This window comes from Giraffa tippelskirchi, chromosome 7, assembly GCF_054371585.1.
Source record: "Giraffa tippelskirchi isolate mGirTip1 chromosome 7, T2T-mGirTip1v1.2.pri, whole genome shotgun sequence".
Lineage (NCBI taxonomy): Eukaryota > Metazoa > Chordata > Mammalia > Artiodactyla > Giraffidae > Giraffa > Giraffa tippelskirchi.
Genome location: NC_137281.1, coordinates 115,631,892 through 115,648,760, shown reverse-complemented (window position 1 = coordinate 115,648,760; position 16,869 = coordinate 115,631,892). Strand labels below are relative to the sequence as shown.

At 36.6% G+C, this 16,869-nt stretch overlaps 1 protein-coding gene across 26 annotated transcripts in view; it reads right to left on the bottom strand.

Moving 5' to 3' along the window:
- Nucleotides 1–16,869, bottom strand: part of ZNF280D (zinc finger protein 280D) — a 329,643-nt gene that overhangs the window by 25,112 nt on the left and 287,662 nt on the right. The gene's annotated exons all lie outside the window — the stretch shown is intronic.

Here is a 16,869-nt window from a genome sequence, read left to right as displayed (position 1 = left end):
TAGATTCTTCCAAATATAAAACATAATTGTAATTACTTGATTAGAAAACTAGTAAAGCACACCTTGAATTTGAATAAGTTTTATACATATTTTATACACACATATTATACACACATAGTAAAAACAGGTACTTACATAAAACATTTATGAAACTATTATTTTATATTTGGAGCCATGGTAACTCTTCCATTGTCAAATCAAGTAATATTAAACAATATACAAATGAAATATTTTGGTTATTTCAAATGTTTTTGGGGGAGGAAAGAATACAATAAAACCTCAGTAAGAAAGAGGCAAGCTTAACAGTTTATAACAATTACAAATTATTGAGACTTTATGATGTATTAAGTAGTATATTAAGAACTTTACATTCACTGTCTCATTTAATCTTCATTATTAGATATTATAAACTCCATTCCTACAAATGAGAATAAAGACCGCGTCGGTTAAGTATCAATAGAAAACCCAAGGCAAAACCACAGTAAGTGGTTAAGTTTCAAATCTAGCTCCAACTTTTAGTCACTAGAGTGACTGATTCAAGTCTGTGAAAGTGATCATGGTGTATTAATCACATACATGTATTTCCTTGCTCTCCAAAAACACTGCTAAAATGAGGGCAAGGAAATAAAACAATTTCCACTCATAAAGACCAAGAAAGCATCAAAGCATACTAGCTGTCAAAGAGATTTCAACAAATTTGTAGATGGAAAGTAGCTGGAGGAATGGAAATTAACTGCACAGTGTGGAGGAAGTGATAACTAAACATCTGAACAGAGGAGTGCAAGGAAAAGAGAATCAATTTTCCCAGAGAAGATAAGAGATCTGGTATTTGGAGGAATTCAGTACAATAGTCAATACATAAAAGGTAAAAATAAAACATGAATACTGCTGAGAAATCTAAATACTCTTTCCCCTACTCACACAACAGGTACCTATTCTTTCCTCTACTGCTTAGGCCAAAGGCCAAGTCTCTGAACTGGACACAGTCTATGGACTTGTGAACACCAGGAATGGCAAAGGGCAGGTATGAGGTACTGAAATAAAACAGAAAAATTTAGTAAAGGTCCACAGACTGAATAAAGTGATCTTCATTTATCTCTCTGCCTGGCTCCCAGAATACCAGCAGCCAGAGGAACCACTCATCACTCCACCATCCCCAGCTGGAATCTAGGAGATTCCTCTTTGAAGAAAATTATCAGCCTCAAAGACACTGAGAGCATCCTCCCCAGCAAAGAATCAGTCACCTCAGCATCTGATTTTCCTATGCTGAAGTCCAAAAAATTGCCAAGCAGACTGAGCATGTCATACAGCACAGTAATCCATGAAGCAACCTTCACAACATAATCCATGTCAGCAGTTCTCCAAGTTGGTTCACAGACATATGGGGCTTCCAAGACACTTTTAGGAGGCATGTGAGGTTAAAACTCTTGGTACTAAGCAGTAATGAGTAAAAAAGCTGACATTTTAACACAAATCAAGGCACTGACATTGAAACAGTTACTGTATTCTCCACTGGCATACACCAGCAGTAAAATTAATTTTACTAAAATTCAACCCTTGAGTACATGCCTTTTTAATAGTCTGTGTAATGAAATACCAAGTATGCATAAAGTACTGCTACTGCACACTAAAAACACTTGAGTCTGTGATTTAGTTGCAAGATGAACTTGGCCAAATTTTTTTTCATGGAACATCATTTTTATTTATAAAGAATGACTGTCCAACTATTAATATTTAGAACTGAGTATTCAGAAGGCATCTTCTTCAAAACTGACAAAATAAGCATGTCACATTAAAGTAAACAATCAAACAGTGTTTGTTGCCAGTAATAAAATTTAAGAAAAATTTAGGATAACTTGTATCTACTATTTATGAGATAAATGCTAATACTAATGAATGTGATTACCTGATTTGTAATATGAAACATGGCAAAACTTGGAAGATCTATGTGACCTGTAAGCCAATATATTCTAAATGACTAATGCACAATGTTATAAAATCACATATGGATAAAAGATCCAAACAAAGTGCAAGCCTGACCAGTAGATTTTAATGAAACACAGAGTACAAAATGTTCAGTGATATGATGTCAGATTCCACATTGCAACAAAGCTTTAAGAAAACTTCCACATGTCTAATTTTGATGTCATTAAAAGAATATTACAATTATCTGAGAAGGTTATTAAAGTACTGGTTGAAGCTGGGTATTTATTCTTCATATATTTCAATCAAAATATATCACAACAGACTGTAGAAACACAAGAATCTAGTTTCCTTCTGCTTAACGAGGCATTAAAGAAATAAGCAAAAGTGTAGAACAATTTATCCTAAATTTTTTTGTTTGCAAATAGTTATTTTTCAGGAAGATATTTATATATTTTAAGTACCAATATTTTTTAAATTTCATATTTTTATTTTCTAGTACCATAAACATCTATAAATTTTAGGAGTACTAGGGGAATATATAAATAAAACAGGAATGTACCCTGTGTCATGCTGCAATGCACAACCTGTCCCTGTACAAATATAGGGCTTTTGATAATCTTTTTTGTGCTTTAATTTTTAACATGAATGAACACTCAAGGATCAGCACAGAACTGAAGACATCCTTTACATTTCACAGCTTAAAATAAACAAGAGAACAAAGAAAGAGGCTAGGAGATATCAGAGACTTTGCCGGAAACAAAATAAATACACATGATATATATATTCAATATTCCTGGTGGTATGATATATTATTATACCCAGTAAACAAGAACAAAAAAACTGAAAACAGCTGAAGAACAAATAAAAAACTAAAGAGCAATTCAAAATAAATATATGGCAACTAAAATAAGTAATTAAGTTTAGAAAATCTTTTTTGAAAGACCAAATGAAAAGACCAAAAATGGAAGGCAAGAAAGAAAATGCCATACAATCAGAGAAGTTGATGTAGGAAGTAGCTGTCATCAATAGGAGTTTCCAAAAAAAAAAAAAAGAGAGAGAGCAGAGAAGAAAATAAAAGTGAAAACTTACCAAAGAAATAAAACAAGAAAATTTCCCCAAAACATAAATATCTAAGATTACAAAGGCTTATCAAATTTCTACCATAATGAAAGAAAAAAGGATGATGGGTGAACATATGAAATTTCAAAACATTTGAGATAAACATTAAAGTTGCCAAAGAACCAAATAACATAAACACAAAGTGGACCAAAAACGGCACCAGATGTAATGAAAATAATACTTTCAAGAATGCATAGGAAAAATGTTTTCTATGAATTCAGCCAAACCATTAATACCATTAGAATAAATACAGTTATAAATTAATACGAAGTGAAAAAAGATGCAACCTTTCTGTGGAAATTGTTAAAGGACGTATTTCATCAAAATAAGGAGTAAAACAATAAAAGGACTTACAGTTCAGGAAACAGGACATCCAACACAACAAAGTGGCAAAGTAAAATCCTGATCAACAAACTATGCATCAAGCTTAGAGAGTAACTAATTTAAACTAAAGCCGACTGGAGAGATCTCCAGATCCTCCAACAAATTTTTTGGATTTGTGTGAACATTCTGAAAAAATACTTCCAGACACTGGACAAATTGCAGTATTTAAAAAACAGTATTAGGTGCATGGAAGAGTAAACAAATCAGTAAAAATATAATTTTACCCTAGAAAAATAAAATGAAGTATAGGAAAGAAAATTATTGTATACTTCCTAGCTCAGTATAGTGGTACCAAAAATTGTGATGTTGGGATTCCTTGGTGGCTCTGTGGTAAAGAATTAGCCTGCCAATGCAGAAGACTCAGGTTAGATCCCTGAACTGGGAAGATCCCAGATGCGGCAGAGCAACTAAGCCCATGTATCACAGTCATTGAGCCTGTGCTCTAGAGTCTGGGAGCTCCAACAATTGAGCCCATGTGCCGAAACCACTGAAGTCCACATGTTCTAGAGTCTGTGTCCATAACAAGAGAAGCCACTGCAATGAGAAGCCTGCACACTCCAACTGGAGAGTAGCTCCCAGTCTCTGAAACTAGAGAAAAGCCCGCACAGCAATGAAAACCTAGCACAGTCAAAAATTAAAAAAATAAATTAAAAAGCTGTGTTGTTAACTATGCTGAGATCAGTGCTATGTCAAGCCATATAGTTACCAGAGACAAAATACATATAACATTTACCATCTTAACCATTTTTAAATGTATAGTTCAGTGGTATTAAATAGCAATACATTCACATTGTTACACAACCATTACCACCATCCATCCCCTATAATTTTTTTCATCTTGTAAAACTGAAAAATCTATACCAATTAAACAATAACTCCCTATTCCCTCCTCCCCCAGACTCTGGAAGCAACCACTATACTCTTTTTTGATTACTCTCAGTACCTCATATAAGGGCTTCCCTGGTGGCTCAGACAGTAAAGTATCTGCCTACAACGCAGGAGATCCGGGTTCAATCCCTGGGTTGGGAAGATCCCCTGGAGAAGGAAATGGCAACCCATTCCAGTACTCTTGCCTGGAAAATCCCATGGATGGAGGAGCCTAATAGGCTATAGTCCATGTGGTCGAAAAGAGTCGGATACGACTGAGCGACTTCACTTTCACTTTTCACCTCATATAAATGAAATCATATGTCTTTTTGTGACTGACATTTGATTAGCAAAATGTCCTCAAAGTTCATCCATATTGCAGAATTCTCTTCCCTCAAATGGCTGAATATCCCATGGGGTGCATATACCACATTTTTTATCTATTCATCTATTGATGGACACTTGGTTTACTTCCATGTTTTAGCTATTATGAAAATGTTACTATGAAAATAGGGGTACAAATATCTCTTCAACTCTTGAGGAACTGCTGGACCATATAATTTTTTGAGTAACTGCCATACTGTTTTCCACAATGGACATACCATTTTACCTTGCCACCAACTTCCCTGATAGCTCAGTTGGTAAAGAACCTGTTTGCAATGCAGGAGACCCCGGTTTGATTCCTGGGTTGGGAAGATCCACTGGAGAAGGGACAGGTTACCCACCCCGGTATTCTTGGGCTTCCCTTGTGGCTCAGCTGGTAAAGAATCTGCTTTCAATGTGGGAGACCTGGGTTTGATCTCTGGGTTGGGAAGATCCCCTGGAGAAGGGAAAGGCTAGCCACTCCAGTATTCTGGCCTGGAGAATTCCATGGACTGTATAGGCCATGGACTTGCAAAGAGTCAGACACGACTGAGCGACTTTCACTCACTCACTCAAGTGCACAAGGTCTCCAATTTCTTCACATCATCATCATCATCTGTCTTCTGGTTCTGGAGATTTTGTGGGGTTTTTGTGGGTTTTTTTCCAGTTTTATTTATTATTGTTGTTTTTTTTACTTTACAGTAATGTATTGGTTTTGCCATACATTGACATGAATCCACCATGGGTGTACATGTGTTCCCCATCCTAAACCCCCCTCCCTCTTCCCTCCCCATCCCATCCCTCTGGGGCATCTCAGTGCACCAGTCCCGAGCACCCTGTATCATGCATCAAACCTGGACTGGCGGTTTGTTTCACATATGATAACTTACATGTTCTCTCATATCATCCCACCCTCGCCCTCTCCCACAGAGTCCAAAAGACTGTTCTATACATCTGTCTCTTGCTGTCTCGCATACATGGTTATCGTTACCATCTTTCTAAATTCCATATATATGCATTAGTATGCTGTATTGGTTTTTTCTTTCTGGCTTACTTAACTCTGTATAATAGGCTCCAGTTTCATCCACCTCATTAGAACTGATTCAAATGTATTCTTTTTAACGGCTGAGTAATATTCCATTGTGTATATGTACCACAGCTTTCTTACCCATTCATCTGCTGATGGACATCTAGGTTGCTTCCATGTCCTGGCTATTATAAACAGTGTTGCGTATGTTTCTTTTGTTTTAAGTAACCATCCTAGTGGGTGTGAGGTGGTACCTCACTGTAGTTTTGATTTGTGTTTATCTAATGATTAGTGACATTGCATATCTTTTCATGTGTTTATTGGCCATTGATATACCTTCTTTGAAAAAAATGTCTGTTCAAGTCCTTTATGCATTTTTAATTGGGTGTTTTTTGTAGTTATTGTATTTTATGAATTCTCTATATATTCTGGGTATTAATTCCTTATCAGATACATGATTTGCAAATATTTCCTCACATTCTATGGGTTGCGTTTTTATTCTCCAGATAGAATATTTGATGCACAAAATTTTTAATTTGTACAATTCTTTTCTTTCATTACCTGTGCCTTTAGTATAATAACCAAAAACTCACTGCCAATTCAACATCATGAAGCTTTTGTCCTTTGTTTTATTCTAAGAGTTTTATCATTTTAGGCATTACACTTAAGCCCCTCATCAATTTTGAGTTAATGTTTGTATATGGTGTTTGTGTATAGTGCTGGGTAAAAGTCCAACTTAATTCTTTGCATGTGGATATCCAATTTTGCCAGCATCATTAATTAAACAGACTGTCCTTTCATCATTGGCCTTAGCATCCTTGTAAAAAATCATTTGACCCTATATATAAAGGTTTATTTTGAGGCTCTCTATTCTATTCCACTGGTCTATGGGTCTGTCTTAATACCACATTGTTCTGTTTACTGTAGCTTTGCTGTAAATTTTAAAATCAGGATGTTCTACTGTTGTTTTTTTCTTTTTCAAAGTTATTTTGGCTATTTGAAGTTCCTTGAGTTTCATATACATTTTAGGATGAGTTTTTCTATTCCTGTGAAAAAAACTTTGGGATTTTTCTAAGGATTGCAATAAATCTGTAGATTGCTTTGAGTATTACTGGTGTTTTAACAATATTAAGTCTTTCAATTCATGAACATGGGTTGTCTTTCCATTTATGTCTTCTCTAATTTTTTCCAGCAAGGTTTTATAGTTTCTTTGTAGAAGTCTTTTACATCTTTGATAAGTTAATTCCTAAGTACTTTATTTTTTTTTATGCTATTGCAAGTTGTTTTGTAATTTCCTTTTCAGATTGTTCATTTCTTGTGTATAGAAATACAATCAATTTTTCTGTGTTGACTCTGTATCCTACTATTTGGCTGAATTAACTTTTGTTCTAATGCGGTTTTTGTGTGGAATCTTTAGGGTTTTCTATATATAAAATGATACCATCTGCCAACATAGATAATTTTACTTCTTTTCCAGTTTGGATGCTTTTTATTTCTTTTTCTTGACTAACTGCTCGCCTAAAACTTCCAGTACTATGTTGGAGAGAAGTAGTGAAATGGCCATCTTGCCTTCTTGATTTTACAAATTAAATCTTTTAGTCTTTTACCATTGAGTATGATGTTTGCTGTGGGGTTTTTCTTATGTGGCTTTATTATGTTGTGGTAGTTTCCTTCTATTCCTAGGTTGCTGAGCATTTTTATTATTCAAGTGTGTTGAATTTTGTCAAACACAATTTCTGCATCAATTGAGGTGATAATGTGGCTTCTGTTGCTTTCTTTCATTGATTTGGCTTATTACATTGATCATATTCATATATTGAACCACTCCTGCATTTCAGGAATGAATCCCATTTGTTCATGGTATATAATCCTTTTAATATGTGGCTGAATTCTGTTTCCTAGAATTTTGTTGAGGATATTTGCATCAATGTTCATAAGGAATTTGGTCTATAGTTTTCTTTCTTGTAGTGTCTTTTTCTGGCTTTGGTATCAGGGTAATGCTGGCCTCATAGAATGAGTTTAGAACTATTTCTTCCACTTCAGTCCTTGGAAAAGTGTAAAGGAAGAGGTGTTAGTTCTTATTTAGATGCTTTTTAGAATTCACTAAAGAAGTTTTCAGGTCAAGAGGTTTTCTTTGTTAGATTTTTGCTTACTGATTCACTCTCACTAGTTATGTGTCTATTCAGGTTTTCTATTTCTTTATGATTTAGTCCTGCTGTTTTGGGTTTCTAGCGACTTGTCTATTTCATGTAGGTTATCCAATTCACTGGCATACAGTTCACAGTACTCTCTTATGAACATTTTTGTTTCTATAGAAACAGTTCTACTGTCCCAACTTTCATTTTCGATTTTAGTAATTTAAATCTTCTCTTTTTTTAAGTATTTCTGGCTAAAGGTTTCTCAATTTTGTTGGTCTTTGCAATGAACCAATTTTTCTCTATTGCTTTTCTATTCTCTATTTCACTTGTTTCCACACTAATCTTATTTCTTTCCTTCTGCTAGCTCTAGGTTTAGTTTGCCTTTTTTTTCTTTTTTCTAGTTCCTTAAGTTGTTGCTTTGAGATCTCTCATTTTTAAATGTAAGGATTTACAGCCATGTATTTCCCCTTCAGTATCACTTCCACTAAATTTTAAAAGTTTTGGTATGTTGTGTTTTTGCTTGAATTCTTAGATCTAAGTATTTTCTAATTTCCCTTGTGATTTCTTCTTAAACCCACTGGCTGTTTTAAAGTGTGTTAACTTCTATGATCTTATTAATTTTTCATTTTTCCTTTTATTATTGATCCCTGATATTGTCTGATGTGATCAGAAAAGATACTCTGTATGACATCTGTATTTTAAAATTCACTGATGCTTAATTTGTGGCTTACTATATGGTTTATCCTGGAAAATGTCCCATGTGCACTTGACAAGAAACTGTACTCTGTCACTGCTGGGTACAGTGTTCTGTGTATGTATGCAAAATCTAATAGGTTTATTAGTAAACTTCCTAGTTCCCTACTTACATCTCATTAGTCTATCAATTATTGGAAGTAGGTTATTGAAGTCTCCAACTATGACTGCAGAATAGTCTATTTCTCCCTTCAACTCTATGAATTTTTGCTTCATATAAATTGATGGTCTGTTATTAGGTGTGTAAATATTCATAACTGTTATATCTTCTTGCAGTATTAAACTTTTTATTAATATATAATGTCTTTCCCTTTCTCTTACAAGCTTTTTTGATTGAAAGTCTATTTTAACAGTCTGCTATTAGTAAAGCCATCCATGCTCTTTTGGTTACTATTTGCATGGACTATTTTTCATTCTTTCACTTTTACCTTGTGTCTTTGAATTTCAAGTGAGTCTCCTGTACACAGCACATAGCTGGATCATGTGTTTTTATCCACTCTGCCAACCTCATCTTTTTATTGGGAAGTTTAATTCATTTACATTCAGATTAATTATTGATAAGGAGGGACTTATCTGTCATTGTGCAATTTGCTTTCTATATATCTTACAACTTGTTTGGTTCTCATTTCCTGCATTACTGACTTCTTTTCTGTTTAACTGATTTTTTGTAGTGAAATGTTTAAGTTCTTTTCTCATTTCCCCTTGTATACATTTTACAGCTGTTTTCTTTGTGGTTACTTTGAGGATTATGTTTAACATCCTAAAGTTACAACTCTCCAACATAAATTTATACCAGTTAACTTCAATAAGATATCAATACAAGGGAGGCGGTCCTAAGATGGTGGAGGAATAGGACGGGGAGACCACTTTCTCCCCCACAAATTCATCGAAAGAACATTTGAACGCTGAGCAAATTCCACAAAACAACTTCTGAATGCTGGCAGAGGACATCAGGCACCCAGAAAGGCAGCCCATTGTCTTCAAAAGGAGGTAGGAAAAAATATAAAAGATAAAAAGAGAGACAAAAGAGGTAGGGACAGAGATCCGTCCTGGGAAGGGAGTCTTAAAAAAGAGAGAAGTTTCCAAACACCAGGAAATACTCTCATCAGGGAATCTGTGGAGAGCCTTGAAACCTCAGAGGGCAACATAACTGGGAGGAAAAATAAATAGATAATTAAAACCCACAAATTACGTGCCTAACAGCAACTCCCAGCAGAGAAGCAGCGCAGATGCTCACATCCACCACTAGCAAGCGGGGACTGGACAGGGAGGTGTGGGCTGCACTGCTTAGGGTAAGGATCGGGCATGAATGCCCCAAGGGCAATCTGAAGGAACTAACTAGAGATAGCAACCCAAACTGTGGGATAGCTAACTCATGAAAAGCCCCAACCTAAGACACAAGCCAGGCCTGCTCACAGAACAAAGGACTGAGCAGAGCTAGCTGGCTGCAGACCAGCCCACCCCCCGCCAGAGACAGGCAGGTGAGGGCAGCAAGAGCCAGAAAGGGGCTATCACGGCCCCAGAGAGGTATCATCCACCAAACTGCAAGCAAGCTTCATTGCTAACCAAGATTTCTTGGGATTCTGGATGGTCGACATCCACCAGGAGGGTCGCAGAGAGATCAGCTCCCCAGAAGAGACACATGGCACACCTGAGAAGGCGTGCAGGTTGTACACCCAGAAAACCAAGCAGCAGGGATGAGGGAGGCGATAAGTCACAGCCCCCAACCGGGGGCGACTGCGCTCGCCAAATACCTCATCACTTGAGCTCCTCAGACCTGGGAAGGGCACAAAACACAGGCCCAACCAAGTCTATGCTTTTGTGGAGTACCTGAGAACCTGAACCTGAGTGGCTTAGATCTGGGAAGTGCATGCAACCCAGGGCCTGTCTCAGACAGTTCCTGGCAGAGCAACCTAGAGCCTGAACAGTGTAGACTGGGAAAGCACACACACTGTGAGCAAGGGCAAACCCAGTGTGGCCGAGACACTGTGAGCACTCCCCAACAAGCCAGTGATACTTGTTTGCAGTGTTCCTTCCTCCCCACAGCACAACTGAACAAGTAAGCCTAAAAAAGTGACCACCCCTCACCTTGTGTCAGGGCAGAAATTAGACACTGAAGAGGCCAGCAAACAGAAGAAGCTAAAATAAACAGAGGGAACCGCTTTGGAAGTGACAGGTGCAATAGATTAAAACCCTGCAGTTAGCACTGACTACATAGGAAGGGGCCTATAGATCTTGAGAAGTATAAGCCAGATCAAGGAATTATCTGAAAATGAACTGACCCCACATTTTCCACAACAATACTAGAGAAAGTCTCAGATATATTTTTACTATTATCTTTTTTTTAAATTTTTTTAAAAAAATTTTAAGTCCTTTATTACTCCTTTAATTTTCATTTTTATAACCTAATATTACTTTTCAAAAAAAAAGACCTTATTTTTAAAGCAAACTTCATATATATATATATATTTTATATTTTTTGTGACTTTGGTTTTTTTTTTAATATTGTATTTTTGAGAATCTAACCTCTACTCTAGATTTTTAATCTTTGCTTTTTGGTATTTGTTATCAATTTTGTACCTTTAAGAACGCAATCTTCAGTACCCATTTTTACTTGGGAGCGAGATTACTGGCTGGATTGCTCTCTCCCGCTTTGGACTCTTCTTTTTCTCCAGCAGGTCACCTCTATCTGTTCCCTCCCCCTTCTCTTCTCTACCCAACTCTGTGAATCTCTTTGTGTGTTCCAGGCTGTGGAGAACACTTAGGGAACTGATTACTGGCCAGATCAGTCTCTCTCCTTTTGATTCCCCCCTTTATCCTCCTGGCCACCTCTGTCTCCTTCCTCTCTCTTCTCTTCTTTGTGTAACTCCGTGAACATCTCTGAGGGATCCGGACTGTGGGGAGCACATAGGGAAGTGATTATTGGCTAGCTTGCTCTCATCCCTTTTGCTACCCCCTCTTCTCCTCCTGGTCACCTCTCCCTCCCTCCTCCCTCTTCTCTTCTCCATGTAACTCTGTGTACCTCTCTGGGTGTCCCTCACTGTGGAAAAACTTTTCATCATTAACCTAGATGTTTTATCATTGGTGCTGTATAGATGGAGAAGTCTTGAGGCTACTGTAAGAATAAGACTGAAAACCAGAGGCAGGAGGCTTAAGTCCAAATCCTGAGAACACCAGAGAACTCCTGACTCCAGGGAACATTAATCAATAGGAGCTCATCAAACGCCTCCATACCTACACTGAAACCAAGCACCACCCAAGGGCCAACAAGTTCCAGAGAAAGACATACCACGCAAATTCTCCAGCAACACAGGAACATAGCCTGAGCTTCAATATACAGGCTGCCCAAAGTCGTATCAAACCCACTGACATCTCAAAACTCATTACTGGACACTTCATTGCACTCCAGAGAGAAGAAATCCAGCTCCACCCACCAGAACACTGACACAAGCTTCCCCAACCAGGAAACCCTGACAAGCCACCCGTCCAACTCCACCCACAGTGAGGAACCTCCACAATAAAGAGGAGCCACAAAATGCCAGATACGGAAAGGCCACCCCAAACACAGTAATATAAACAAGATGAAAAGGCAGAGAAATACCCAGCAGGTAAAGCAACAGGGTAAATGCCCACCAAACCAAACCAAAGAGGAAGAGATAGGGAATCCACCTGATAAAGAATTCCAAATAATGATAGTGAATATGATCCAAAATCTTGAAAACAAAATGGAGTTACAGATAAATAGCCTGGAGACAAGGATCGAGAAGATGCAAGAAATGTTTAACAAGGACCTAGAAGAAATAAAAAAGAGTCAATATATAATGAATAATGCAATAAATGAGATCAAAAACACTCTGGAGGGAACCAACAGTAGAATAATGGAGGCAAAAGATAGGATAAGTGAAGTCGAAGATAGAATGGTAGAAAAAAGTGAAACAGAGAGGAAAAAAGAAAAAAGAATTAAAAGAAATGAGGACAACCTCAGAGACTTCTGGGACATTGTTAAACACTCCAATATTTGAATCATAGGAGTCCCATAAGAAGAAGACAAAAAGAAAGACCATGAGAAAATACTTGAGGAGATAATAGTTGAAAACTTCCCTAAAATGGGGAAGAAAATAGTCACCCAAGTCCAAGAAATCCAGAGAGTCCCAAACAAGATAAACCCAAGGCAAAACACCCCAAGACACATATTAATCAAATTAACAAAGATCAAACACAAAGAACAAATATTAAAAGCAGCAAGGGAAAAACAACAAAAAAACACACAAGGGGATTCCCATAACAGCTGATCTTTCAATAAGAAACTCTTCAGGCCACAAGGGAATGGCAGGACATACTTAAAGTGATGAAAGAAAAAAACCTACAGCCCAGATTACTGTACCCAGCAAGGATCTCATTCAAATATGAAGGAGAAATCAAAAGCTTTACAGACAAGCAAAAGCTGAGAGAATTCAGCACCATCAAACCAGCTCTCCAAAAAATGCTAAAGGATCTTCTCTAGACAGGAAACACAGAATGGGTGTATAAACTCGAACCCAAAACAATAAAGTAAATGGCAACGGGATCATACTTATCAATAATTACCTTAAATGTAAATGGGTTGAATGCCCCAACCAAAAGACAAAGACTGGCTGAATGGATACAAAAACAAGACCCTTATATATGTTGTCTACAAGAGACCCACCTCAAAACAAGGGACACAACAGACTGAAAGTGAAGGGCTGGAAAAAGACATTCCACGCAAATAGAGACCAAAAGAAAGCAGGAGTAGCAATACTCATATCAGATAAAATAGACTTTAAAACAAAGGCTGTGAAAAGAGACAAAGAAGGACACTACAAAATGATCAAAGGATCAATCCAAGAAGAAGATATAACAATTATAAATATATATACACCCAACATAGGAGCACGGCAATATGTAAGACAAATGCTAACAAGTATGAAAGGGGAAATTAACAATAACACAATAATAGTGGGAGACTTTAATACCCCAGTCACACCTATGGATAGATCAACTAAACAGAAAATTAACAAGGAAACACAAACTTTAAATGATACAATAGACCAGTTAGACCTAATTGATATCTATAGGACATTTCACCCCAAAACAATGAATTTCACCTTTCTCTCAAGCGTACATGGAAACTTCTCCAGGACAGATCACATCCTGGGCCACAAATCTAGCCTTGGTAAATTCAAAAAAACTGAAATCACTCCAAGCATCTTTTCTGACCACAATGCAGTAAGATTAGATGTCAATTACAGGAGAAAAACTATTAAAAATTCCAACATATGGAGGCTGAACAGCACACTGTTGAATAATCAACAAATCACAGAAGAAATCAAAATATGCATAGAAATGAATGAAAATGAAAACACAACAACCCAAAACCTATGGGACACCGTAAAAGCAGTGCTAAGGGGAGAGTTCATAGCAATACAGGCTTACCTCAAGAAACAAGAAAAAAGTCAAATAAATAACCTAACTCTATACCTTAAAGCAACTAGAAAAGGAAGAAATGAAGAACCCCAGGGTTAGTAGAAGGAAAGAAATCTTAAAAATTAGGGCACAAATAAACGCAAAAGTAACAAAAGAGACCATAGCAAAAATCAACAAAGCCAAAAGCTGCTTCTTTGAGAAAATAAATAAAATTGACAAACCATTAGCCAGACTCATCAAGAAACAAAGGGAGAAGAATCAAATCAACAAAATTAGAAATGAAAATGGAGAGATCACAACAGACAACACAGAAATACAAAGCATCATAACAGACTACTATCAGCAACTATATGCCAATAAAATGGACAATTTGGAAGAAATGGACAAATTCTTAGAAAAGTACAACTTTCTAAAACCGAACCAGAAAGAAATAGAAAATCTTAGCAGACCCATCACAAGCATGGAAATTGAAATTGTAATCAGAAATCTTCCAGCAAAAAAAAAGCCCAGGACCAGACGGCTTCACAGCTGAATTCTACCAAAAATTTAGAGTAGAGCTAACACCTATCCTACTCAAACTCTTCCAGAAAATTGCAGAGGAAGGTAAACTTCCAAACTCATTCTATGAGGCCACCATCACCCTAATACCAAAACCTGAAAAAGATGTCACAATAAAAGAAAACTACAGGCCAATATCACTGATGAACATAGATGTAAAATCCTTAACAAAATTCTAGCAAACAGAATCCAACAACATATTAAAAAGATCACACATCATGACCAAGTGGGCTTTATCCCAGGGATGCAAGAAATTCTTCAATATCCACAAATCAATCAATGTAATACACATTAACAAATTGAAAAATAAAAACCATATGATTATCTCAATAGATGCAGAGAAAGCCTTTGACAAAATTCAACATCCATTTTGATAAAAACCTTCCAGAAAGCAAGAATAGAAGGAATATACCTCAACATAATAAAAGCTATATCTGACAAACCCACAGCAAACATTATCCTCAATGGTGAAAAATTGAAAGCATTTCCCCTAGAGTCAGGAACAAGGCAAGGGTGCCCACTCTCACCACTACTATTCAACATAGTTTTGGAAGTTTTGGCCACAGCAATCAGAGCAGAAAAAGAAATAAAAGGAATCCAGATTGAAAAAGAAGAAGTAAAACTCTCACTGTTTGCAGATGACATGATCCTCTACACAGAAAACCCTAAAGACTCCACCAGACAATTACTAGAGCTAATCAATGAATATAGTAAAGTTGCAGGATATAAAATCAACACACCGAAATCCCTTGCATTCCTATACACTAACAATGAGAAAACAGAAAGAGAAATTAAGGAAACAATTCCACTCATCATATCAATGAAAAGACTAAAATACTTAGGAATATATCTATCTAAAGAAACAAAAGACCTATATATAGAAAACTATAAAACACTGGTGAAAGAAATCAAAAAGAACACAAATAGATGGAGAAATATACCGTGTTCATGGATTGGAAGAATTAATATAGTGAAAATGAGTATACTACCCAAAGCAATCTATAGATTCAGTGCAATCCCTATCAAGTTACCAATGGTATTTTTCACAGAACTAGAACAAATAATTTAACAATTTGTACGGAAATACAAAAAAACCCTCGAATAGCCAAAGCATTCTTGAGAAAGAAGAATGGAACTGGAGGAATCAACCTGCCTGACTTCAGGCTCTACTACAAAGCCACAGTCATCAAGACAGTATGGTACTGGCACAAGGACAGAAATATAGATCAATGGAACAAAATAGAAAGCCCAGAGATAAATCCACACACCTGTGGACACCTTATCTTTGACAAAGGAGGCAAGAATATACAATGGAGAAAAGACAATCGCTTTAACAAGTGGTGCTGGGAAAACTGGTCAACCACTTGTAAAAGAATGAAACTACACTTTCTAACAACATACACAAAAATAAACTCAAGATGGATTAAAGATCTAAATGTATTTCATCAAACTTGATAAGTCTGCAACCTCTTTTTCTTCAAATATTCTCTCTGCCCCTTACTCTCTCTTTTCCTTCTGAGACTCTCATCCTGCGCAGGTTGGTCTGCTCCATGTTGGCCTATACCTACACCTCCCTTAGGCTCTGTCCACTTTTCTCCAAGCTGTTTTCTTTCTGTTCCTCAAACTCAATAACTTCTATTGTCTTAACTTCAAGTTTGTTGATTCTTCTCTTCTCAAATCTGCCTTTGAATCCTGTAGTGAATTTTTGAACTTCAGTTATTGCACTTTTCATCTCCAGAATTTCTCTATGGTTTCTTTTTAGGTTTTCTACCCCTTTACTTTTATTTTCATTTTGTTCACATACTGTTTTCTTGACTTCCACCACACCTTTCTTTTGTTCTCTGGGCATCTTTATGACAGTTGTTTTAAAGTCGTTGTCTAGTATATCTGCCACATGTCTTTTTTGTAACAGTTTCTGTTGAATTTTTCCTCTTGAATGGGCCATTCTTGCCTATTTCTTTGTATGCCTTGTGATTGATTGTTGAACACTGGGGTGTTGAACTCTAACAATATAGTAACTCTGAGAATCAGATTCTCCCCCTAGCCCAGCATTTTCTGGTTTTATTTTAATTTAGAAGTTTTTATTGTTGTAGGGTATCTCTGATTCCAAATCAGCCTGAGGTGTAAACTTGAGGTCTTCCCATGTCTTTTCTGAGCCTTTCCCTGGGCATATGCAATCACTTCCTAATTTTACCCACACATATAGTTGTTTTTGAATGTCCTAGTCACATTATTGACTAGGACAATACTGTATTAGGACAATCCCCGAACACATTATTTCCAGGGGAT